This window comes from Lissotriton vulgaris, chromosome 1_1, assembly GCF_964263255.1.
Source record: "Lissotriton vulgaris chromosome 1_1, aLisVul1.2, whole genome shotgun sequence".
Lineage (NCBI taxonomy): Eukaryota > Metazoa > Chordata > Amphibia > Caudata > Salamandridae > Lissotriton > Lissotriton vulgaris.
This window is the reverse complement of record NC_141685.1, coordinates 787,356,537-787,383,732: the sequence shown is the minus strand read 5'-3', so window position 1 is coordinate 787,383,732 and position 27,196 is coordinate 787,356,537. Positions and strand designations below refer to the sequence as shown.

Below are 27,196 nucleotides of genomic sequence, written 5' to 3'. Positions count from 1 at the left end.
TTTCTTCCTTTTTGTGACATCAGCAGCGAAATGAACTGGAGTTACTGGCTCTATTTTATTTTCTTCTAACTCCTTTATGGATTTCTGAGCTGTTTCGATACTCATGGCTACCCTTACGTTCTAAAGAGGGATTTTCTAACAATAACAACTTTTGTTTAATGGCTCTGTCAGAACAGTCACTTATAAATTAATCATCACAAAAATTCTGAAAATCACATTCTGCAACTAACTTCCTTAATGGAATAATGTAAGTATCTACATCTTCCCTGTAGATTTTCCCCTGGTCTAGGAAAATCCCAGAGATCTTCTCACTTTCTACCACTTCGATTCCACTCAGAGGGTCCTGAATTTTCAGTATATGAGAAGATTCCTGTTTTTTTCTTACAGAGTTGGCTAGTAATTTCCCAACCAACTGACTGTCTTCGTAAATTTTCTGCTGAAAAGTTTTTGAGCTATTTATTTCTTCGAGAATAAAAAAATCCCTTACGCATGCTTTAGCTTGTTCCAATTGGTTTGGCTGAGACTGAAGCTGTAATAAATACTGCTCCTCGACAGTAGATTGTAATTTAGCTATTTTTAGTTTCCTTTCCTTCGCCTGGCGCTTGTGAAAGCCATTATCTTGCCCCGTGCTGCTGCTTTAAACCCGCCCCAGACTGAGAAGGGTTCGGCTGAATCTTGATTTATTTCAAAATATTCCACAATCCATGATCTAAATCCTGATACCCAGGTTTGGTCTTGAAGCAAAGTACGATCTAGCTGCCATCTTGGGTGCTCCCTATCGGCCCCTCCCAAAACAAGATCCAATTCAATTCTGCCATGATCGGAGAAAGGATTGCATCCAATCAGATTATTTGAGATCTGCAGAGATCTTGATATCAAGAAAAAATCTATTCTGGATGCAGTCCGGGAACGATGAGAATAACATGTGAACAGCCCCCTCTCTACATTCCTGGAGCGCCAGGGATCCTGTAGTTGGTATTCACCTACCAATGCTTCGAGAGAGCTTTTAGTTCTGGGCTTCAACTGTTTTTTATTTTTATTTGAAGTGTCCCTTTTCAGATCTTGGATAAAATTAAAATCCCCTCCACAAATAATTTGTCCTGGGACACCTCTTAACGCCTCATAAATTTCTTTCAGAGCAGAAACATCATCAAGAATAGGGCCGTAGTAGTTCACAAAATTTAGAGCCTTCCCATGAAGTTTAACTGAAACCCAAAGCCACCTTCCTTTGGAGTCCCTTTTGGTCTGGATAAACTCCCAGGGTAGATTCCTAGAGAAATAAATTGCTACCCCTCTCTGGGCAACCCCTGCAGATGAGAAAACACCTTGACTAAAATATCTCGGAATAAATAAATTAGGGTCGTTCGCTTTCAGATGTGTCTCTTGAAAGTAGACTACTTGAGGATTTAGTGAGATTGCCCACTTCAAGAGAGCCCCATACTTTTGTTTGTTCAACATACCATTAGCATTAATTGACAGTATCTTACATATATCATGATTCATCTTGAAAGAAATTTTTTGTCCTTGTTAAGTACCTAATGCTAAGAAAATAACTGTTACATCCATTGCTTATGTTCCTTTTTACTCCATACCTGCGCCCACCCACCCCAGGAATGTGGTAAAACCCTGTACTTCCACGCTGACCACATTCCTCCCTCCCTTCCTTCTCAACTGGGTGTCTTCTTCCTACACCCTTAGTGGCCCGTCTGACTGGACCCACCCTGTTTTTTACCAAATTTCTTATAGAACGCTAGTTCACCCTATGCCTCTTCTTTCCCCGCAAGATACCCACAAGATACCAAGAGAAGACAAAAAAAATACATTGCGCTGGGAAGGGGAAGGGTAAAAAAAAAAAAGGTGAAAACACAAGGAGAAAAGTAGATTCCTCTCCCACCTTTTCGCTCCCTACCCCCTGAAATCTCCTTCAAAAGAGACTGCGCATCATCTAAATCCGAAAATAAGAAAAACTTCCCCCTGACCAAGACTTTCAGCTTTGATTGCTGAGCAATCGAGGCTTGAGCACCGTTTGCTTTGAATAACTGCAGAAGTTTTACGAATTCTTTCCTTCTTTTTGCAGCTGCCGCTGTCATATCGGAAAAGATCCTAAATTTTGTAGTTTCAGTCACGACAAATTGGCGTTGCTGATAGGCCTTTGAAAGAATCCTTTCCTTGATCCTGTAATCTGCAAAGTTCAGTAAAATAGTTCTCTGGAATGTTGAATTTGCGAACCTCTGTGCTGGAACTCGATGGGCCCTAGTTATAGTCAGGTCTCCTTCAAATTCAGGTAGAACTGCTTTCTGGATGAAGGAATTGACCCACTGGACAGTATCAGAGCCTTCTGTTCCTTCCGGAACCCCCACAATCCTTAAATTCGATCTTCGTGAGTGATTTTCGAGCTCCTCCAGCTTGTTCTCCATAAAGATCCTCTTCTTTGCTGCTTTCTTGGCCTCCCCCGAAGCTAGATTCATACGATCCTCGAGGACGGAGATGCTCCCCTCTGCCTCTTGAATTCTGCTCGGGAGCGCCATGTATAGCTCTTCCAATTTATCCATCCTAGCATGGAGAGCAGCTATCTCGGTTTGCTGGTTGTTCTTTATTTCCCGGATTTCGTCTAGGATCTGGTTTAACATCTCACGGATATCTAACTGATATCTTACTTCCGAGCTGGGTAGACTAGAATATTCTGTCTCTTCTGCTCCTGATGCTTCATTCTGTCGAGTCTCCCCTTCCATGGCTGTCTCCTTTGTTGCCATGTGGGGGGTTTGTGGTGCAGATATCAATAAAGCCTCGGAACTTTGATCCTCACCCTCCATTAGAACAGAGTCTCTGAGGTCAACAATGTCAATGGAGACAATAGAAGATTGTGGAGGAGGTGGCGCTAGAGATTTCGGGGAGGTTTTTTTGGCAAATAGAGGGAAGTGCCTCAGTTCCTTTCCTCCATTATCACTCTTCCTTTTTTCCTCTGTTGCCTGGGATGGTGTTAAGACTGAGACCCGGGTAGGGGTAGGAGTGGGGTTCTGCGCTTGAACCCCTGCCTCAGGTTGATCCAGAGAATCCAAACTTTTATACCCCTCTATGGCTATTTTCCTGTGTCCTTCATCTTGCAGGGAGGGAGGGAGGGAGGGAGAGGGGGGAGAAAGTTCATCCTCCGAGGATGCCGGCGTAGTGTTTTCAGCTGAGTTCTCCTCTCTAATCTCGTCTTTACTTTTCTTTGGCTGCCTTACGTGCAGCTTTTTTGGCTTGAGCAAGTCGAGTCCTTGCCTTCGAACGAGCGGCCATTTCGACTTTACTTAATTTTACTACATCCTCTCCCTCCTTCATGGGCTTACCCATTGTGGTCTCTCCCTTTTTTTTGCACTTTCACCTTCTTCTCTCCTTCACCCCCAGATTCCAAGGTTATTTCAGCTTTTTAAAAAAAAAATAAAAAAAATCCGCACCGGGTTTTGACAGGATTCGGGTGGTGCACTCTGGTCCTGGTCCAGAGATCTATTGCTCTAGGTGGTTCGCGGGCAACGGATGTCCATAACAATCCACAGTCTGCAAGTAGCTACCACCCCAAACAGCTGCTCACCTCAAAGACAGAAGGCAGACATAAGGCAGAAGGCAGAAAGTAGAATAAATATGCTCAAGTTCCCCAGCAGCGCGCCTGATAGCTGATAGCTAAAATGGCGAGGCACCTCCTGTAAAGCATACACACCGCTCCACGGTCCATCTAAATACACGCGGTGGCAGAAAACTGCAGCAGCAACTTTGTCGACGTTTAATTTTAACCTCCGCCAAATATCCAAAGCTTTTTCCGAACGATTACTCTGTCTAACCTTCAAGCAGGGAGCTCTGGTCCAGATACGCGTGGTGTCAGAAACTGCAGTAGCAGCAACTTTCTCGGTGTTTCTCGGCGTTTATTCTTGTCCTCCGCCCATTATCCGATGCCTTTTTGCGAAGGATTACTCCACTTGGCTTTCATGCAAGGAGCTCTGGTCAAGAGCAGCTAGCGTCCCGCTATCGCCATTGTGGGGGTGGAGTCCAGGTTCCGGGTCACGGGAGACTACGCAGAGGCGTGGTTCTCTGCAGCCACAACAGACATCTACCTTAGTTGCTAAAGAACTATTTACTGAGAAGAAACTTACCTGAACAATTTTTTTTCCTTCCAAAGAGTTTTATTCCACTTTCTTTTAAAAATGTTTCCACCTCTGTAGAGACAAATTGAACTCTATTATCCGACAATTGTCTCTGGAAACCCCCTCACAATAAAAACCCATCAGGTTCACCAGTGTATTTCACCTCTGGCCATATGGAAAAATAATCAACCAGTACTAAAGCAAAACGTGAATGATGAGGTATGAATTGAAATGGTACCATGAGATCAATCCCCAATTTTACTCAAGGTTTTGAAGGTAACGGCATGGGATTTAAAGGGGGATTTGATGGCTGTAATACCTTGTCGCCCCTTATACAAATTACACGATCAAGTACCAGACTATCAATATCTCTATCCATCTATGGCCACCAAAAATATTCGCAAACTCTACGCTTCATAAGAGTGGCCCCCCAGATTCCCTTCATCAGCCTAACATAACAAAATGCTTCTCACATTTTCTAGTGGGAAAATCTTCTCTGATCTCATTATTAAACCTTTTTCCACCGACAACTCATCACTAACTTTGACATAAGGTTGGACGGTCACATCCACTTTCCTTTCTTTTGGCCAACCATCAGCAATAAATGTTGTATGGATTTCAAAACACTATCCTGTTCAATAGCTTCTTTCTATTCTTCTTCTGAAACTTTACAGGTGTTTTTTACCTCAACTGTTGCTATTATACAGTCATCTAAATCTTCATCATTACAGGAATCCGTATTGCTTTTACCATTCTCTGTATCCTCAATGCTTATTGGGAACTGTGAGAGAAAACCTGCACTAATGTTTTTCTCCCGAGAAATATGTTCACTATTAATCTGAAATTGAAGTAACCTGGTGGTCAATCTGGCTAAGTGGTGTTATAGTTTATGTTGTATGTATCTCCTAAAATGGATACTAAAGGTTTATTGTCTGTTTGTAGAGTAAACCTTCCACCACATAGGTAACATTTGTATTTTTCTATCGTCCACCAACATGCTAGAAGCTCCTTTCCAATTACTGAGAAATGCAACTCCGCATTACTAAGTACACTTGATGCAAAACCAGTTGTTCATTCTTCATTGTCAACTTTTTGTGTAAGCAAGCACTTAAACCTAGGTTACTTGCATCCTCTGTCAATCCACATGGTGCAGCAGGATTATATGGCTTCAAAGCTTTAACTTCACTCAATTTGCTTTTTAACCATTGAAAAGCTGTTTCACACGCTTCATCCCATTTAAATTCAGTGTTCCTTTTTAATAAGTTTGAAATTGGTCTGTCTTTAGTCGCGTAATCAGGTATAAATCTTGAATAAAATTCACTTCAGCCTAGAATTGATTTCACGCCAGTCTTATCCATTTGTGGAGGAGCTTGTAAAATTGCTTTCACTAATCCTGGTCTAGGTTGAACCCCCTTGTCAGAGGTTACATGTCCTAAGTATTCCACAGATTGTTTGCTCAACTCACATTTTTCACATTTAAACCTTGTGCAAAATATCATCATGGGTTTTGATGTTTGGAGCATAAATGAGAACGTCATCTTGAAAGATGGCTACATTCTTTACACCTTTACGAAGATTCTCCATAAGGTGCTGAAACACTGTCACAGCTGAGACAAGGCAAATGGCATACAACAGTATTGAAATGTTCCTGATGGGGAAACAAAGGCAGTAAGATGTCTTGATTTGGGATCTAATTCTACTTGGTTGTACGAAGCCGACAAATAAAGTTTCGTAAAAAATGTTGGCCCAGCAAATATGACCAACATTTCTGGGATGTTGGGAAGCGGGTGAGAGTCAATCAGATTTTTTTGTTGGTACTGCGATGGTCTACACATACCCTACAGTCATTATTTTTCCAGCCAGCCATGACCAATGGAGAAAGTTAAATAGAAGATTCTACAGGTTCAATTACCCCCCTATCACACAGCACTGTGAGCTCCTTTTCTAAGTCTTCCCTCGCGCTAAAAGGAACAATTCTCATTTTATGTTTGATAGGTATTGCACCATCCTTAATCCTTATACAATGCCTAAATCCTTTTATCTTGCTCACCAGAACACAACATAGGGTAGTTGTTCAAAAAATCCTCAACCAAACTATTAACTCTTATAGCTAAGACTTGTTCTTTAGCACCTGTGCACAGCAGCATATCAAACAAACCTTGCTGGAACCATCCAACGATGTTGAAACCCTTGATTGCAACATATATTTGTCCCTGGATACGTCAACTTTGAATTTTAACACATATTCAAAGTAACCAAGTAACTCTATTTGCGACCTTTATATGAAACTGGCGCATGATCTGGTGGGAATTATTGTCTAATTTAACAATTGCTATGAACAGAGCTTGTGTGATAATTGTAATGTGCACGCCAAAATCAACCATCAAGCATAATTCTTTGTCACCTACTAATATATTCACATAAGCATCAACACAATCCGAAGGATCACCCGTTCTCACCTTCTCATCACTTACAACCAAGACCATGTTTCTCATATCTGAAATCATGTCTTCCATATCACTGTCACTGTTGTATTTGACAAATACTACCTTTGGTTCATTTTCTTTTGTCCCTGGCATACTTTTGCAAAAGGGCCAGTGTTACCACATGTTCTACAAACTACATTCTTAGCCGGACATGTTCTTCGACTCCTGTTATGACAAGCATTGCCACATCTGAAACATATATCTGTGCGTTTGAAGAAAAAAAATTCTGTGAAGATTCTTTCTTCCTTTTTGTGACATCAGCAGCAAAATGAACTGGAGTTACTGGCTCTATTTTATTTTCTTCTAACTCCTTTATGGATTTCTGAGCTGTTTCGATACTCATGGCTACCCTTACGTTCTAAAGAGGGATTTTCTAACAATAACAACTTTTGTTTAATGGCTCTGTCAGAACAGTCACTTATAAATTAATCATCACAAAAATTCTGAAAATCACATTCTGCAACTAACTTCCTTAATGGAGTAATGTAAGTATCTACATCTTCCCCTGAATTCTGCTCACAATTGAAAAACTGATGACACAATATAACCAAACTTGTTGAACCTCAAACCTGTTAGCTAGTTTTGTAGTGATCTCCTAATATTCATCCAAATCTTCATCATCTCCCATAACCAGTTCTGAGAGATGTTTGAATGTTTCCCTCCCTTCAAAACCTAGAGAGTGCAGTAAGATAAACTTCTTTCTTTCTGGTCTAAATCTGTGAACACCAATTGCACAAAGACACTTTTCAAATGCATCTAGCCATTGGTGCCATTATATATGGGGAAAGCGCCCAATGATGAAGCATGATACCCCAACAAGTGTGTGAGGGTATTACAATCTGAATTACAGATCTCTCAGCAACACATACTCCAGCCAAATAGCACAAATATGTGCGTCTGTCTGGCAGAGGAACTACTTCTCATATCTGATAATCATAATATAGGGGGTTCACCTGGTTTATCCAGAAATGGTGGTGGTGGATTTACTGCCTGCCTTGTTTTAATACATACTGTGTGCTATATTATGCACACATTGGAATAATGGATCCATTATACCACAAAAAAAATAAAATCAAAAGAATACAACTCTCCTATTAAAAAGAAATGACGTAGTAAAAAGAAAACTGGAGACAGACGTAAAGTAAAGAGAGATGTAACCAACTGGTTTACCTTTAAAAACCAATAGTGCTGAATTAGCATAAAAAATAATTTATGTAAATGCATAATAAGAATGTAATGACTAGACAGTTGCCATTGGTCCAAACATTGGTTTGCGCATTTCCGTGCTGACGAGCATCAGGTGTGCACGTCACTGCTGAATTCCTGTTATATGTGTCGATCAGGTATGAGTGTCACAGCACAATTAGCGATGCAAGTCAAAACATTGACTTGAAAACAAATTTAAGTTCAAGTTCTTGATGTGGGCATCACCACCCTGATCAAAAGTAGATGCACATGTCACTGCTAATTTTCTGTAAAACCCCTAAGCGCACAGACCAAACTTCAATACTGTGTCTTGCCCAACGTTAAAATTTCAGTTTCTAAACAATAATGTCATGCGCATTGCCTGGATATGCTGCATGTCAGGAACTGGCAGAATAATCTGTTTTGTAGAAATGTTGACCACGTTGAAGTAGTGTACGGAAGTCCCCCGCAACTTAGCAACTTAATTTGCTGGAACCCAATTTTCTGTTATGGGCTGTGTACTGTGATGAAATCACAGAAATTGTAATTACAGGTTCACTGTTTAACAGCCGGGTAGTGTCGTGGACCAGATGAAGGCTGGGTAATTCCTTAAAATGAAAAACTGGTGCGTGAACATAAACATCAAAGATGGGCGGTCTCTTCAACTCCTTTGTCCACCCCAGTAGGCAGTCTCGATCAGCCATCCCAATATTTTTCAAACAAGTGAAGCTGGTGTTGGACACTGCCCTGGACATACCAACACTTCTTGGCTAATTTGACTGTGGTAAAATTCAGAACCGTCCATTCTTGCGGCAAAGCTGTCACTCTAAGATGACTGAGATCTTCATGGACCATGAGTTCTTTGAGGGATGATAACCAAATCACCACCACTCTTTTTGTGTATTAATACGAATGAGGTGGAAATACTTGTTGGCTTTTATTTAGTAATTACACTGTAAATCATCCCACAGACCCGCCGAGCTTCGGTAGCCTTAACTGTCTTGTCCAACCGACCTAACCATCACCTGACGAGGCACTCACGACACCCTTCGCAACAAATATCACAAGACATGTCATAATGCAATGTCCATGCGGATGGTACTCTCGCAAGACAAATACTATAGATTCCCTTATTTGCATGGGGAGGTATGAACACCCTCTGGTGACAGCCCTGGCACTATATGTGCACCAGCACTATCTGTATTACTGAAAGGCTGCCTAAGCATCTGCGGCCCTTTCTGTAACACCAAAGTGCCACAATACGGCTCCAGGTGTCTCTTACTCTTACCCTCGTCAGACTCTCATCTTCAGCCAACTTGCAGCTTTGTGCTACCGACTGTGGCTGCATTCCGTGGCTCTGCCACTGAGCAGAGTGTGCTGACTACCTGCTGTCAGGGAGTTTTACGCCAGGCGCTAGTTCTGCACTGGGAGGTCACGTATTAAAGCAATGCTACTTTAAAAAACATGCCCTAGAGTCGATTTTATTCCATGCTTCGAATGCCAAAAACAAAACTAGGCAATACAATCTTTAGCAAAGCCCAGTGGCTTTAAGCGTAGGGTTTTGAATATGTGCAGACAGGTAAAACGTAGTTTTGTGAGTTAAAAATTCAAGTGTGAAACCACATCCTAAAATCTCACCGACAAGCATCTGCAAACATTTGATAGGTATGTATTATGTGACAGATGTTTGTATAGCACTGTATTACTAATGGCGTTGGTTACCTTAATGCTGTGGCCTTGATAGCATCGCAGACCATATTCAACTTTCCTGTTTGAACACGATCATCCCTTTGGTAGCCAACAGCACTAAGGAGCATATCAACAACATGAAGCGATAAACATCGCTAAACGCGCTTAACACTGGCTATCGCTGTATTCCATCGCAGAGATGGTGCTCTATCAGCAACGCCTATCTCCAATGTGATAGGAAATCCAGCGACAGCGGCAAAAGTGTGCGTTTATCGCCGGAAACCCAGCGATAACATAATGGCAAAGTGCAGATTCATCCCTACAATCCACATCCCATTGGATGTAATGGGTAAATCACTTCAGTAGCAGGCGTAAATAACGATGCGATAAGCGCGGTTAGCTATATTATCGTCCCCACGTGTGTTTGCGCCCTGCTTGCTGATAGGAGTAGCTTGTGTTAGTGACATTCCTAAGGTTATTCTACTGCGGAACGCCTACTTTGCATCTCATTAGCAGTGAGATGCTGGACGTTGAGGAAACAGGCGCTGAGGCAAGGATTCACGCGATAGCATGACCTTGCTGATCAGGCGATAAAATCATCGCCGCTTTTCGCGGCGCCTTGTTGATATGCCCCTTAGCTTGCTGGGCCAGAGTTGTATATAGGGTTTCATGATGGTGGACTGCTTCAGGACAGTATATACAGTGTTGCAACAGCTTTCCTTAGGGAACTGGAGAGGCCGCGAGGGCTGACCTGTAGTGGTCAGGAAAACACAAAAGTTTTATTTTTTCTGAACACTGCTAGATCAAATAAATAGCAGTGCAGAGGGTGTCTCAGAGGGGGCAGGGCACCATTTAAATGCCTCCGTTGACAAGCCACCACTGCGATTCACCACCATTTTATTGAAGAAATATTTTTTAATGCTGCTCCCGAACTTCGCACACCTTTTTGAAATTCACACCTTCTGGTTTTTGTTTTGAAGAATAGACTAAACAGATTTCTTCCACGAAGCAGCAAGTGCACCTTTATTCTACTGGGAAGTCTTGTTACTTAAACCCTCTCCTTGGCACATTGTTATGTGTTCGATTCCAAGCGGATCACTGTGTTTCGAGGATCTTAGGATCAGAGGTCAGTTTTTAGGGACACTGGCATGTCCCGCAAAGGCTTCCGTGTCTGCTTTATGACCATTTTTTTCTATTCAAAGTAATGCAAAAGTAGAGAGGGTTACATTTTTTAGAAGAAATACATTTTAATAATTTAATAATAATAGCTCTCCGGATATGCCATTGTTAGATGCATCCGCTTTGGATCTATGTGAACTTGTTCAGCCTGGAGGTGAAACTGTTCAGTCTCTAATCCCTCTCCAAGTAATTTCTCCTTTGCTTTGCAGTCTGAGAGTAATGCCATCTGTATTTTCCCGGACATGCACTTGGATAGTTTTGTTTCACTGGAAAAGGTGTGGCACCCTGGAACAAAGTCTGAAGATCATGCTATGGAGTAGGCGTGCATACCGATGATGTAACTATGGCTGCTTTCCAGATGAACTGGGCATGCCTACTCCACTATGTACATATGTTGGTGACTTTGATGATGAAATTTACCTGGCACCAAGGTAAAGTATTCATAGCTAAGCTTTTGATTTCCAGTAACATTTTCTCTAATTTTATATAATATCGTGGGACACTTCCTCATATATTAAGACATGAGCTAAGAAGCTTTTTTTTGTGAGGATTTTAAGCCTTTATAGATTACAAGGCATGAGTTGAAGTGTTACACCTCCTCCTGTTTGCACTATTGGAACACAAAGGGTCTCCTATGGTGAGTCAGCTGATCCACTTTCAGCACTCGGGAGCACGAACGGTTGTGTGCCAGATTAGCGACTATAAAAATATTGTGCCATGAAAACATCATAGGAATTATGTTCACAATAAACATTTTGTGAAGGTAAGTATATATGGGTAACACATGATTTAATATTCTTACCTTCACACCTGGACTATAAATTACATATATAGTTATGGTTCAGTTGCGCTTTCCATTGAAAATGCATTTTTTTGATTTGTCTTTAACGTTGGAGCCTCCGCCCCAATCTGCACCAAATTGGTAATTGCATGATGTAGTCAGCCAAGTTCCACAATGCCACTTTTGGGGAAGATCCGTGTAAGGGAAGAAAGTTAAGAGGGGGTGAAAAAAGTTTGGTTTTCCATTTTATCACCTAGAGTAGATTTTGCTTGTGCTTAGAGCAAAAAGCGCTGAAGGGTTTCATGCCAAACTTGGAATGAAATTAGAACTTGGCACAAAGTGTGCCCTCAGAGGTTTGTGTAAATGTGTAAGTGGCTTTTGAGATATAAACTGGCTGGGCTTCAAAGGGTTAACACTTTTGTTTATCTCTGCTAAGGTGCACTGTGAATCATGAACACATGTGATGGAACACCCCCATAAAACAGGTTGAAGATGTGGAAATCACAATTTTAATAAAACATTGTGATTGAATGGCTGCTATTTGTGAACAGCAGAAAGGCATAATTATGTGCTGCTATTTACTACTAGTTCAATAAAACTGAATTTTCACAAAAAATAAAAACATTGAAAATATAGGAAAATGATTTTCCCATTAAAATACTGCTGTGCCTAGTCAATGCAGACTGTGAGCAGTGATGGTTGGTCTCCTGCAGGGGGTTGTGTGCAGAGCGGGGGATGGCTGCCCGTGGCTCGTTGCATGTAGGGCATTCACTAGTATGATTAGTAAAGGACATCAAATAGACCGTACCTTACACCTTCTGCCATGCTAAAAGAAATAATTTGCTGTTTGTGCAGAAACAACAACAAATAGCTAACCAGACAAATACATGGTGGATTGCTCCAGTTATGTGTGTGTTACAATCTATACTAATCAGTACTGATACATTACAGTGAACAGATTTGTAGTTAGAACTGAAATGTGTTGGTATCAACTGCATTGTAGTGAAGCCCTTTGCCATATGACTGTGCGTTTAAATACATAGGGCCTGAGATAGAGGTTGGCAGACAAGTTACTATTCTATCATATGGCACAATCTATCCTATCCTACTGTCCTATGGCACTTGTAATAAGTAGACCAGAATCTAAATGAAGCCCCAATTCTGTCATTGATATACCTTAAGTTAATTGTACTTAGGTGCAATTGTCTGACACTTAGATTAGGATCAAAAGCTGTGCAGCGTCACCGGAAAGCAGTAATGTTGATGACATGAAACCGCTGGCTTGAATCCGAAGTGATAGCATGGACTGAAATGAGGTTGTTAGGTTTAGGCTTTGAGGGAGAGCTTTGTACTGATCTCCAAATGCCAAATGGCTATCTGCTTTTGAAGGGGCAGCCTTCCCTTTTAGGGCAATATTTTCCTATTGAAAGTTTATGCAGAGGTTGTGTAGTGTCAGTAAATCCTGTTACAGCACATATGGTATTTTAATGTTCCTGTTAACTACTGGGTGCGGTACAACCCACATTCCCTTAATAAATGCCATCAGGCCAAATATGACAGCATAGGCGTATGTCTAGGTTGGATATGTTGCAGACTGGCCCAAGGGCCTTGAATACTTTCGCCAAACATGGAGTGGAATTCTGATATACGACTATGTAAACCGTCCTCTTACTCTTCTGCTTTGTATTTCATGCAGATTAAAATATAAACCTCCCCCAACAATGCATGATTGTTTTCTTCAGCAGTGGCGGTGTTGTGTCTGGGGACAGTGCCAAAATGACATTTGCTATTCTGGGTGTAACATCCTCATAATTAACCTTGTCTGTGAATTTTGTAAGAACATATTTAAAGTTTGCGGGTGGAAAAACTAGATAAAAGATAACTTGGTGCAGTTTAGAGTACTTTTTGAAGTGACTTTTAATTAGTGTCACAAAGAAAGATTAAATGCCTGGTTAGTCAGTGTAAACATTGAGACACTCCACATATTCCTACCTTTGGTTGACTAACTTCAAGTAAAAACACATCCTTGGTGCAATGCATTAGCATTTGGAGTCACAGAGCCCCCCCCCCCCCAAGCAGACATTAGTGACGCAGTGAATGAACATGGCACCAGCCACGGCCCTTACAGGTAAGAGTGGTGGGGCCGGGTTGGGTGAGTATTCGACAGACGACTAAGAGGCAAAATTAAATAATTATTTTTCCCTCAACGTCTGTCGAAATCCCCCCGACACCACTCTTACCTGCACCCTAAAGGATAATACAATGAAGAATTCTTCCATTTTCTTTTTAATTGTACACTAAAGGTGTCAAAACCCAGGCCCAGATTTACTAATACTTTGCACTGGGTTTGTGCCACTTTTGTGATGCACACCTGGGGCAAAGTGTCAAGGGGGGATATACTATCCGTTGCAAATCAGGATTTGAGTTGGGTAGTATCTCAAAGTAACACACAGTTGCGCTATGCTTTGCTTTACGTACCTTTGTGGCCAAAGGGCCGTTGCATTGCATTGGTGATGATGGGCATTCCCATGCAGCCATCCATGGGTTTTGACATAAGCACTTAACTGCATGCATTTGGAGAGAGGGATTTGGACCAAAATCTTAGTCTCCTTGAGGCAGGCGAAACAAGGAGATGTTTTTTCATTTCTACCCGTTTTTACAAATTGGCACGTGTACTGCATTGTAAAGCACACATGCAAATGAAGGAGGAGCCTTAACGCATAGTTTTTGTACTGGAAGGCACCACTTTCAGTAAGTAAAACTATACTTCAGAGAAAGCACACAACCTCGCACTATGACACAAGGGTGTTTGCAGGTTGCGCATGGCACCTGAAGGTGCGTCAGCGCCGGGGAAGATAAAAAAAGGCACCATATCTTATTAGATATGCTACATTTTATCTCTCTCGCTTTGACGCAAGACAGTGCAGCAACATTGATGCGGCGTTGCTGTGCATCAACGAATAGTAAATTGGGTCCTGGATTTTATTTGTGGCATACGTTTTCTCAGAAAAAGTTATGAATATGAACCACTAGACTAAATGAGTTGATTTGGGAAGCACTCACGTTTTCAAGATATACATACATCGATGCATATGATTTCTGGAGTAAATAAATTCCATGACAAAAATAAAATAAGTCCATAGCTAGGAGAGGTATGTAGCAACCATCCTGTTTTATTGCTTTTGAAAACAAAACGAAAGATAGAGCAGCCACTGGATTTTGAAAGCATCTCAAGCTCTATAGAGTGACTAGAGGAAGTGTCTGAGGATCCTGTTAAAAGGGAACAATAATTGCAAACCAGTTGAGGGTCTAATTCTGGAAATCAGACTTTAAAGCTTTTGCAGTCCAAGACTTCTTTGCTCACATTTGTAGATTTATTTGGATTTTTCCTGGACTTGAATATTTCCAAAACGGGCTTGACTCTCTCACTTGCTAAGATGTGTACCTTTTTTATGAGCCCATGTTTGGGACTAACTTCCCCTGCAATGAATTCTTTCATAAAGAAACTGTCAGGCCTAGTGCCCCTGGGGTGTAGGTGCCACTAGGATCTGTTAGAGTTAATGATCCCTATCAACCAGCTCTCATAACATAACTTCTGCCTTGCATAAGCCTGCTTGACTTTCTGATTGGATGCGGGCATGCAGCCAAGGCTGAACTCAAGGCATGTGAATAGGGTCAGATTAGGCACAGCATGCATTAGACAATAAAAGGCCAACCAAGCTTGTTTGTTTCACATCACGTTTACTAATACCCACTTTATTAAATATCTTTGCATACAAATCAATGGAGGGTTCCGAACACAGTATAAAGACCAATGCACCAGTGTAATTCAATACAATGAGCCGGTCTCACAGCTTCACAAGGCTAACAAACAGCAGGCCAACAGATGTTTAAACACTAAACAGTAAGTCATTGAGGGCCCTTAAATACAAAATACTAAATTTTGTTAAAGTTCTAATGCTCAGGAAGCTCTAATGTTTGGGAAGACTGCAGCACATCTGGAATGGAAAGGGAAAGGTACCAATTCAATGCAATATGGCATTGCGAACAAGCTTCGTAAACCGCTAATATTCGTAAAGCTTTAGGGAACTGTGCAGGGTACTTTATACTTTTCTTGTATATTTTTTTGTGTTGGTGAATATAGCCGTTCAACAACACTTAACCAGAACAAATCAAAGCAAACACAAATGATAACTACAACATCAGGTGTACTGTACCTGCAAGGAAAGTGGATCGTGTCTCAGAGTGCATCTGAGTTGACTTTGTAGACACTATCGAGGTGCACAACCCCCAGTTACCAACAGCCCAAAGCCAATTGGCCCAAGAGAATTAAGGTTGAAGACCTGGCCACCCAGACCACTGGGTCTACCCAAGGTCATTCTCTTGGGAAGTCACACTTCTGTTTCTGGCATGAGGTTCAAGGCGTTTGTTGAATACTTACCTATGCCCACTGTTGTCACATTGAACTTTCAGCATCCAGCCTTTGTTTCATGGCTCAATCTCTATTTGGCAATACAGGACTCCTTGGCCTGGTTAGGGGCTTCCACGTAGGATAAGATCAGCAGCTGTGCAGACAGGCCTAGCTTCACTAGAGCCTCAGGCTTAGCTCTAGCCACAATGAAGTGGGCAGCACACATGCTCTGAACTCTCAAATGCATCTTAAGAAACACATTCCACAGAGATCTTCAGTCCAAATCAGGCTTCTCCAACGAGAAGCTCTGAGCTACTGAAAGCTCACCAGCTACCTTTAAGTAGCTATTCTATGTGCAGCCCAGCTACTAAATTAGAAGCTTTTCCTTAGTTAAATTAATATGTGAATTAAAATTGGATGGTGTGTATTCCAGACGAAAATGTGTGTATTATTGGCAATGTTGCCTGAAGCACTGAGTTGATCACTGCTAGTAATCTTGCCTATGGTGGCTTCTAATGTAAGTTTCTCTGATGTGGTCACTATTATAACACTAATATTAGTACCTCTGGATGATTTTCATTCAACATAGTTTTTTTCCCCAGCATTTTATATAGCGCAAATTTGTCCCGAATCGGGTATCAGAGCGCTTTCCATAGCACCAGTTACATTACATGAGGACACACATTCATTTTGCTTAGGCGTGGGGAGATTAAGAGATTTGCCCAGAATCACAGGATGTTCAGCTTCATTCCTGAGACTCGAACCCAGTTCCCCAGATTCGAGGTTGACCGCCCTAGCCATTAGGCAAACTCCTCTCTCTTTGCTTTTATTACAGAAAAGTTTGGAGACCCCATGTCCAAATATTGTTCAATGAGCTGCAGGTCATCTTCAAGTTAAATAGACAAAGGCAGATTGTAAACACAGTCGGCAAGTCCTCACTGGTCAAACGTCCAACAACCTTGTTGAGGCAGAGTTTGCCTCCTCAGAGAGAATTTGCAATAGACCATTTTACTACAATGCAATGTGGTACCTAAGAAACAAAGGATCAAAGGATTAGGGAATGGGGCTACTCTCTGCACGCAGCATCCACCTTCCGTTTTGCTAACACCTTACATTAAAAGAAATGTTATTGAACAGTTACAGGTGCAACAGTAATCTTCACAAAGCATTTACCATACACATTTATGTTAACATGCATAAAGAGTTTTGGCAGCGTTGATTGAGCATAATATTCATGAATACTACATTTAATAAACAATATCAAAAGCTTTCCTCATACCTCGGCACTTAATTTTACAATTTAATATGGGAAAACCAATAGGCAACTTGCTTGGTTACATTATGATACTCAAAATATGATAATAGCTGCCACTAACGAGAACTTGCACAGAAGGACAATGGATGTCTTTACTTTTGAAAGATGTGTGGGGGGTGGAGACAATGGTGGTTCTTCACGTTCTCAGTGTACACCAAGGGTATGGTTGAGGAACATTAAATTGGCAGTTTGAGGAATTAAGGTTCTAAAAATAGTACAGAAAAGCAAACAAATAGGACAACAGCCAAGGATAAAGGAATAATTGTGGAGATGCTGTGCTTTTCATGGAGTTTTGTTCCAATGGCAGGCTTGACTCAGACGTTTCGACCTATACTGAGAAACTGCCTGACACAGCAATAGGCAAATTTAGCTAAATGGTTGACTCTAAATGAAAGCTCATCCATATTTCCAAGGGACGTTTCAATGTGATTTTTCAAATTAGGCCTAGGATCCGGACTCTAGGTGCAGTGAGTGGGAGTTTTGTGATGTTCCTGGCCAGGTCCTTCCAACACGCAAGTTCCCAAACCAAAGGGTGACCGGCAAAAGCAGAAGAGCCCTTTCCAATTATGTAAGGGGGTTTCTTGTCTCTAATCTCTGTCATCCAGAAATAGGCAGGTTCGGGAGGGTCAGGGTCTGGGATCTGTTATATAAATCTGATTTCAATTGTCTTGTGAACGACACAAAGGGAGTATGACACACTCAATCTTACCTAATGTTCCTGGCATGTGTTCCTCTGACTGAATTATGTTTAAGACTGCCACCCCTCCCTCCACCAGATTCCTAATCATTTCCTCTGCTGCCATTCAGAGAAAGTGACACTCAAGCAGGTACCCTGATAAGTTCTGTACCATCCACCTGAACCTTCCAGTTAAGCTCCAGCTACTGTTCAGTGGAGCCAAAACTGGCTTTGTGCTCCATGTAGACAAGTGTTATCTCCTAGTGTGTTTTCCTGGCAAGGTGTTAATTATGGGGAGCTGCTCGCCCTCTCCCTGGAGACTTATAGAGGCACTTCCTCCATCTAGGGGTTTAAGAGCCCAGCAATGGAGAATAACCACAAAAACCCAGAGAAGGGGGTGCTTTTGTGAGTAATTTTCCTCAATTCCAGGGAGAAAACCTCAGACGTTGCTCACCCCATATTCCTACAGGGGTGTGGCAGAGGTTTGGCTGGCCTGCTGACAATCACCCTTGCCCCTGTAGCTTGGAAAAGGATTCAGTGTTTCCGGGACCGAAATTATTGGGTCTAGAGTTTGTGGATTCGATAATTCCAGGCTCATAGATACTTGACATTGCAAGTGGTGAAATTTCACCCAGATTTCAATTCCACCTTCGTATACAGAGGGCCTTAAACAGGATAAGGTTCCTACAAGTGATGCAGGGCAGAATGGGTTACAGGGAAGTCTTAGGTTAAGTGAAGAGTAAGTTACATGTTAGGCATGTCACTCTGAGAGTCTGGTAGGGTTAGCAAGAGTCAGCCTCATGACTGATGTTAAAAATAAAATACTGTCCTGAGAGTGTGCTCAACACTACCTCTGACTAAAAGAGACAAAAGGGAAATTTTGATGATGCCAGCTGCATTTTTACAAAGGGTCATAGGCATGAAAACGTCCCTTTTTCTTTTTGGTGTCTGACAAGTGGCTTCCGGCATCGCATGAAAACAAAGGGACTGGTACTTTCAGTCATTTATTTAAGAATTAAGTTCTTAAGGCAGGAGCACGTACCCAAGCTGTGTGAAAGAAACACATAATTGTGATAGTATTTCACACAGCAGTGGAATTTTTGGCTTGTTTATTTTGCTTAAATAAAACATCAAGTTGAACTCTTGTGTGTTTTCTCATTTCCAGGCCACATCCCTGACAGGAAACTAATGGTAAAACGTTTTCATATGCTGAGCAAGTTTCAACTTTAGATGCCTGTTGCATAATCCTGTCTTAGAGCCGGTGCACAACCTGAGCCCTGAACATCTTGTTAAGCTTTAATATTAATAGTTCACATAATAGCACAGTACTGTGAAGTACTTATTAAAAGTGATTCACAAAGGTAATCTGAAGCAAAGGTCTAACTTTACATGGTCATTACGAGCAGTCGGGTGGAATCTCTGCACATTCAGGGCGGAATCTTCGCAATCGGGCCAGAATCTCCGCAGTTGGGGTGGAATCTCCGTCTCATGCTAGAGGGACATTGCCTTCAATCCTAAACACCTGTGTAAGTGCTTACTATCTCCCCCACCACTCCAGCTGAAACTTCTCAGCCCAACAGCCAATCCCAGCCCTACAGCAAACCTTTTAACATGTTGCTGAATGTGGTTCTTGCTCTGGCCCTTGCCATGCAACAGGAAGATTTGAGAAGGAGGAGGAGGAGGAGAAGGAGAGTAAAGAGGATTTTCAGACAAAGGATAAACCTATTGAGATGTCCAGTGAAGATGTCAGGATAGATACAGTTTCCCCCCAAATATCATCTAGGAGGTGGTTTGTGAGTGGAAGCAGGAACTTGACTCTGTGACCTGTCACTACCACACCATGCCAGCCTATGTCAAGTTCCTGCTACTCTCCATTTATTTGCTACAGGGTCATTCCAAAGGGCCTCCAATGACCATGTGTATATCTCAGAAGCAAGCCAGTGTGATGCTTGCATCAGGTACTGAGCTGCATTGATAGGAGGGCCCACCTCCACATATGAATGCCCCACGCACTGGACAGGAGGCAATGGGGTGCTAAGGGTTTCTATCTAATTTCTCACGTCCCACATGTGCTGGAGGCAATTGATTGTACCCATGTGGCTCTCCAGCCACCTCACCACATTGCACACATCTTCTGCAACAGACACCAATGGCATTCCATCAATGTGCAGGGTGTCTTTGATGCCAGTGGTAGCTTAATTGATGTGCATGCAGTGTTTCCAGTCAGTACCCATGATAGCTTTGTATTCTGCAGGTCACTTCCTGTCAAGCAGATGGCAACAGGAGAATTTGGCAACATGTGCCTACTGGGTAAGTAAAAAGCACAACTGTGCTATATATAAATGTCATGTATAAATGGTCTGTCACATAAACAACCATTTTAATATAATCAGCATGCCACATACACAACCTCTACAAACACTGCATGTACCATAGTAAATATCATGCACTGTATAGATACTAGAGGGACATGTAAACAAGTTTCTAAATTTCCCTCCTCGTGTATGCTGGCTATGCACTCTCCCCTCAACTCCTCACACCATACAGACATGCAGCCACTGTACCACATCATAGTTATAATAGGGTACACATACGTACTCGAGCCATCATAAAGCACACTTTTGGTTTCCTAAAGTCGCGATTCAGATGCCTTGACCATATGGGGGAGGTGCTGCTGAATACCCCTGAAGTTGTGTACAAGATCATAGCAGTCTGTTGTGTCTTGCACACAGGCTTAGGTCATGGTTTACACATACCTCTGGACCATCAGCTAGGTCTGAATCTGAGCAACCTGGGCACTGCACAGAACAGAGTGAAGAATATGCAAGTCTGTGATCAGCTGGATGGCAAGTTTTTCCCCTGAGCAACCTGTTCCGTTATGGACAATATGTGGTTTGCAGTCTGTTGTCAATTATGATAGTTGGACATTTAGCACTCTGTCGAGAAATTCCACCCTGAGACTTCTTTGCCACACTTAATGTATGTAAGCAACAGCTGTTGACAGGCATGACGAAATTGTCCATGTAATATGTCATATGCACATGTCAGCAATTAGTGTTGACAATAGTCTAAGGATTCCATTGCATGTTCTTGCTTGCGTGACCTTTGGACAATGGGGGACTGATTCACGTAGGGGCTATCCTCTGTATGAAGGGCCAGATAGTCTACTTCCTCCTCCAAATTGTCGGCTTCCTCCAGTACTTCCTCGTCCTCCTCCTCCTCATCTTGCACATTATTGGCAGCTGAAATGGATGCTTGTAAAAGAAGTGGGTTCTTCCCTTCAATTGCCCGTTGTCCACCACTGGTGGAAGGTCCAATGACCTAATTTTTCCTAAGCACGGATGATGCACACGTGACCTGGTTTGGGTACACCTACACTTGACAGCTCACAACATAGCACTGAGGTGTTGAATGGAGATGTGCAATGCAAAAGCATACACACCAACTCCAGCCACAGCTCTGTGTTGTTTTGTGATCCCCAAAGATGGCAGCTGCTGGCTCCTCGTAGCTTGAGAAGGAAGTGACACCATACTTAATGATCTGCTTGATTAATATGCAAACTGGCCCATGTGACAAACACATCACTGATTGATTATGTATGGAACTTCGTACACACCAATGACAGATGATATGCAGAAGGGGCTAAATCTGCTAAAGTTCTTCCCCAAAGATTTCGTCCTTCTGAATGATTTTCAAAACCATAATTGAAATATTATATGGCACGCTTACCTGATGGACAGATGCAAGTGTATTTGACTAGGATGTCTCACATACCCCAGGATGGTGTTGTCTGCAGCACTGAGGAAATCTTGGCAGGAACTGCTATGAGACATACATGTCCATATTCAGGTAAACAGGCTGATAGAAATGAAATAACATGCATATGTCATTGGTATAGACCAGTGATATACAATTTATTGCCAGTGTGCTGCATGTAGTCCTCCTAACCTTTACATGCAGGCCTCTCTTCACCAACAGCAGTTGGCAGCTGTTAACTCCACACAGTACTGACATCAACGAGATATCACGTTAACAATCAAAAATGTATTAAAAGGTTACTGATATTTGAAAGAAGGGTATAGTTACGGTGAACTGTACTGCATACCTTTGACTACACCTTCACTGTTAGGCCCATAATGCATCATAAGTAGGATGTGGTCTGTTGCCAAATCTAAAGGCGTGTACATCAACATGCAGACCTGTTTCCCCTTTGCACATTATACCGTATCACTGCATAGCAGAGTTAATATGTGACATGCCTAATAGTCAAGCACATTTTGGGTAATATTTGTGCTCTGCCCTCCCTCCCCCCCCTGGAGTAGAAATCCCCATTTAAGACTGAGAGGTCACACATTCATTCTGTGCAATCTTTGTGTTACCTGTTTTCCCAACATATATGTACGCCATTGTGGTAGATTTCAGCTGTTACTTGGTGAGGAAATGTACAGCACACATCCTGAACTCATGTATTTAACCTGTCACTCATATGTGAATATAGTAGAAGAGGAGGAAAGCTGACATTCAAGATTTGGCTAGGATCACACATTATAGTCAAGTGGAGAAGCTTGGAGAGTTGCCGCCTACACTGGATTTACGTTGTGCATTTCGGCCACCAGATGTATATGCTTCACTTTCTCCACATCCACCTTTCCAGCCCAAAAATCTCTCCCCAGACACAACGCAACAGGCATCAGTGCGAACCTCATCCACATCAATTTCCATAAATTTTGGGCCATAGGATTTTGCTTGAGAGTTTTCATGTCATTGACTTTCAAAACCGATGTGGCTACTGCACTTTATATGAAAAAATGTAGCCAAATATGTACATACTGCATTCACTTGCCATATATTTTGAGTCATCCTTTCACTAGCCAACATGGTGTGATGTGGTAAGTGCCATATGTGGGCATATTAAGATGAGTGAAAACAGTGATGTTAGACACACACAACATACTACAGACATTAAATCCACTTTTATGAGCATTAGCTTTTGTGTACATTATTCTTGGGTTTACTTACCAGGGTCCCCACATTGGCCCATTGGCTGCATTGGCCCTGACCGGATGTCACACGCAACCTTGTAGCGGATGTCGCTGTGAGGACTGGATTCCTGGACACTTTCACTGGGCCTACATATATATGTGTGTTGTCAGTTAACATTCCAGTTGGAATATTTGATGCACTAGATTTCTGAGTTCAGTTCATAGGTCTGGCACTGTTGGAGGAATATGTGTAATACATCTGTGTGTTGTCTGCTAACATTTTAGGGTTTTGGATCCTCTCCTGGCCAATTTTACCTACCAGTTTGTGATGGTGGTATGGATTTATGCCGCTCATGCCATTGCATCCAAGCAGATGAGGGGACCTCTGCTACAGTGGATGACTGTACTCTTGCTGCACGTGGCAATAGAGGAGAACAGAGAAAAGTCAGCAATCAATAATTGTACATATTCAACTTGTCACAAATGTTATCACTGCATCTACATGCTAACAGTAATGCTAAGTGGACAAGGCACATTTTCTATTGCAATTTACCAGTGATAGGTAAATACACCAGCAGGGCTGGGCCCCTGTTTGGGACTGAGGAAATGGGATTTGCCATTTCCATCCCAAAGGATTCTGGCACTTGCAGAACAATGTATGAAAGGAGACACACGAGGCTCTGGCTAACCATGCTTTTTGCACATACCTGGGACAACTTCTATAGTCACAATTGTAGAGCAACACAGACAGTCATTTCATATAATTGTTATTGTCATCACATTTACCTGGCACCACATTGCACACATCACTCACAGGCAGTCCATGAAGCATATGGGAGTGCATGGCATTGAGAACATCCTCCTCCAGGGGAATGAGAGGGAAGCAGGGTCCAGATTGAACACCAGGGAGAACTTTGACCACCTCTATCCTGGCATACTTTTCCTTCAGCCTCCTTTTCTCATCCTGCCACCTCTTCTTAATTTAAATTATAGTGCAGCCGTCCAACCCCAGTGCTGTGACTGCGGTGGCTAAATGCAGCCATAGGGATGCCTTCTGTGTGGAACTGGTGCTGTAGGGGGGAGACCATGGATTATTTTGGGATGCCTTACAATGTACACCAGGATTATGGTGGTCTCCTCCTCAGAACAGTTTTTCTTCCTGCTCTGGGGTAGCATTTTTGAGACAAGGTGCAGAGCAGGCACACAGGAATTCCGTGTGGCCAAACCTGGGCCTTGATTGTGTGCTGTTTTTATTGGTTTGTAGTGCAGGTCTTGCAGGTGGTGTCAATTAACTGCAGGTGTATGTGATCACACTTCATCCGGCCCATGGCGGAGTTTCCGCCCCAAATTCAGAGATTCTGCCCCAACTGCGGAGATTCTGACCCGAGTGTGGAGATTCCGCCCCGACTGCAGATGTAAAGTTACTACTCGTAAATGACCTTTGTGAATACCAAAAGTGGTAAAGTTAGACCTTTGTCTCAGATTACCTTTGTGAATCAGGCCAATAGTTTTTAGAAATGCACTGCTAGTGAATCAAAAGGCACAACAGTTGGCATATAAATCCTGTAAACGTCCCAGATTATTATACAGCAACATTAAAGTCTATTAAATGGTTATAAGGACTTACTATAGTGCAGCGACTGACACCCGAAGGTGTATCTCAGCTCTTTGCTACTCTAAGTCAGTACAGTGCAGAATGCAGCACACATAGAAAAAGCAAAAATGAGGAGAAATACAAGTAAGCCTGCTATTGTTTGCGCTGTCAGATTTGGACCTCCTTGAAAATGGGTCAGTGTCAAAAAGCAATTGGTGTTGCATTGGAATGCCTCAGCAATACCCATTGCATACCTCTTTCATGCAGATACGTGCATGAAAGGGTACCATATTTACAAAAGGGTGCTAATCCACAAAAAGAGGCTTAACACCACATTGTAATTATGGTGCACGGTACTGCGCCACAGGAACATTAGAAAAATGACATTCCAGTGGCGCTATCCCCTTGCAAATATGTCTCATAGTTTAAAGTAGGGCTGGGCTTAGTTTGCGAAGTAGTGCTACACGAAGCTACGCAAAGTGCACTACTGAAGAACCGAGTTTTTAGAACCCAGCGGCACCAGGGACACGCCCAAAGTCTTCGGGTTCTCCTGTCTTGTCAAACAGAGACACAGAATACTTCTAGGTGGCATCAGAGATCAAATTTATTAGCTGCAGCTAGTAGCAGTAATCCCAGCAACACAACACGGTGTACAACTCAAGAAACTGCTCAATTTTGTAGAGCAAGACATCACTATTTATACACAATATTCACATTACAAGTTGACACCCACTGCAGCAAATTCTGATCAATAGAAACACATTTCTATAAATTATCACATTCCAAAAAGGCTCACTTTACATTGTACCAACCCCACAAGTTAATTATTAGGATGTCCCAAATTCAATTTCCACAAGCCGGACAAACCCATAATTGAAAGCACAATGCATGTAACGAAGGAACATAAAAAGGAAACAATGATAGATAACGAGCAAGATAAGGCATGTGTAGAAAAGCTAAAAATTGACGATGTCCTGAACTTTGACTTGCAATCTCAGATAGCAATCAACCAAGGAAATTGGCCGTGCAAAGGGTCAGTTTCAGATAAAGAGGTCAGTTCCTTACAATGCACCTTAGAGTCAAGAAAAGGCGTAGTTAATAAGTGCATGAACAACTAAGCCCATGCAACTTCGTTCGTCTAGTTACCTCCATGGGCCTACGTGATGGCAACACCAAAATGGAGGCACGAACAAAATGGAACCCATATTCGAGACAAAGTCTCTGAATACGTAATGAACTCGCTAGTTAACATGACGAATTCACTCCATATTGGTCGTACTTGCTAAATACGGTACAACATCACCAAAATTGTGATGGAACCATAACATAACAGGACAAGGCAGATTTTACAGAACCTCAGACCCTCCTTTTGCCATTACGTAGGCAAGAACCTAAACTCAAGTCAATCTGAATCCAGGTCTATATCTATTCTCATCAGGTCATCAAGGTGTTGCTGTAACATCATCTTATTAGCCTTCACTTCTCTCGGGACGGGTCTTCTCACACAGATTGTAGCACAAAGACTACAAATGGCGGGACCACACTGGATGCATAGGCAACACGAGAAAAGGATAGCTAACGCCATACCAAGGAACATCAGAATCTTCCATCCCCATTTGGACAGCAATTCCCATAACCATTCCATCAACGACCAATTACCTTCGTCTACATGTATAGATTCAGCTGACTTACGTAACCTAAAGATGGCTTGGTACACTGTCGGGGCATTATCTGGTATGAAAATGCAGCAACTAGATCTAATCAATTTGCATACCCCACCTCTATCTGCAAGTATAATATCTAGAACAAAGCGGTTTTGTAATGTCATAAGGCGATCCGCTTGAAGCTCAGCTGTAATATTGCTAAGGGCACCTGCAGTTTCATTTATGGTGGCCTCAACCACTCTCGTAAGCTGACGAATATTCCTACTAATAGCCATGGGACCCCAAAAGGGTAAAAACCCCTAAAGAAGTCTCCAGCTTCTTGTGCGACAGTATCTTTCGCATCGATAACACCTCTACCATATCTTGCCTTATGGTAATCGAAAATAGCAGTGTATGTAGGGGGAAGCAGAAATTCCACATAACATGTGCCAGAAAAATCAGATGGCAACCATGTGTAGGCTCTGTCGTGATAAACAAAATACGTGCCTTAAGCTGGCACGAATGGAGAAGATTTCTGGGACGTATAAACGTATGTGTGAACACACACACTCTTACCAAGCTGAGCTCTCGGATTCTGACCATTACCTTGCAAACAAAGATGACCTCGGTGGGGTACAATCCAAATAGGAGGAGACCTTCGCTGTCTTTCTTTCTCCGTCAAGCTAACACTATATGTCGTCTTATTCCAACCGACATATGCTCGTACCTCATCTTTAGGGATAGCGTTATACGCATCAATATCTGTAATCATATCAACTATTCCCCGTATCAAGGCATTATTACTTGCATTGTCTTTGACAGAACATACCGAAGAGGCTTCATTCGCATAGATAAACATTGATTGGAGTGCCCAAACTGACCCATTTAGCGAAAAAGGCAAAACCAAATATGGCATTTCCTTATCTGTAGTATGTGGCAAAAGACCACACACCCAACAATTTGTGGTATTTATGACTAGCTGATACTGATGCAACATCTGTATAAACAAATTGTTAACAAATTCTGATCTTCGTGTCTGCTCATGTTCAGGTAACGTATGAGACTCATGTGGAGAAACAGTAGAAAAAGAAAGAGTAGGTTGGGAGGTATATGTAAGCGGCAATTGTGTGATATAGA

At 42.1% G+C, this 27,196-nt stretch overlaps 1 long non-coding RNA gene across 1 annotated transcript in view; it reads left to right on the top strand.

Moving 5' to 3' along the window:
- Nucleotides 1-27,196, top strand: part of LOC147747829 (uncharacterized) — a 65,886-nt gene that overhangs the window by 25,145 nt on the left and 13,545 nt on the right. The window contains exon 2 of the long non-coding RNA XR_015299694.1: nucleotides 10,867-11,088. This is a non-coding gene — a long non-coding RNA (uncharacterized LOC147747829). The remainder of the gene's footprint in view (nucleotides 1-10,866; nucleotides 11,089-27,196) is intronic.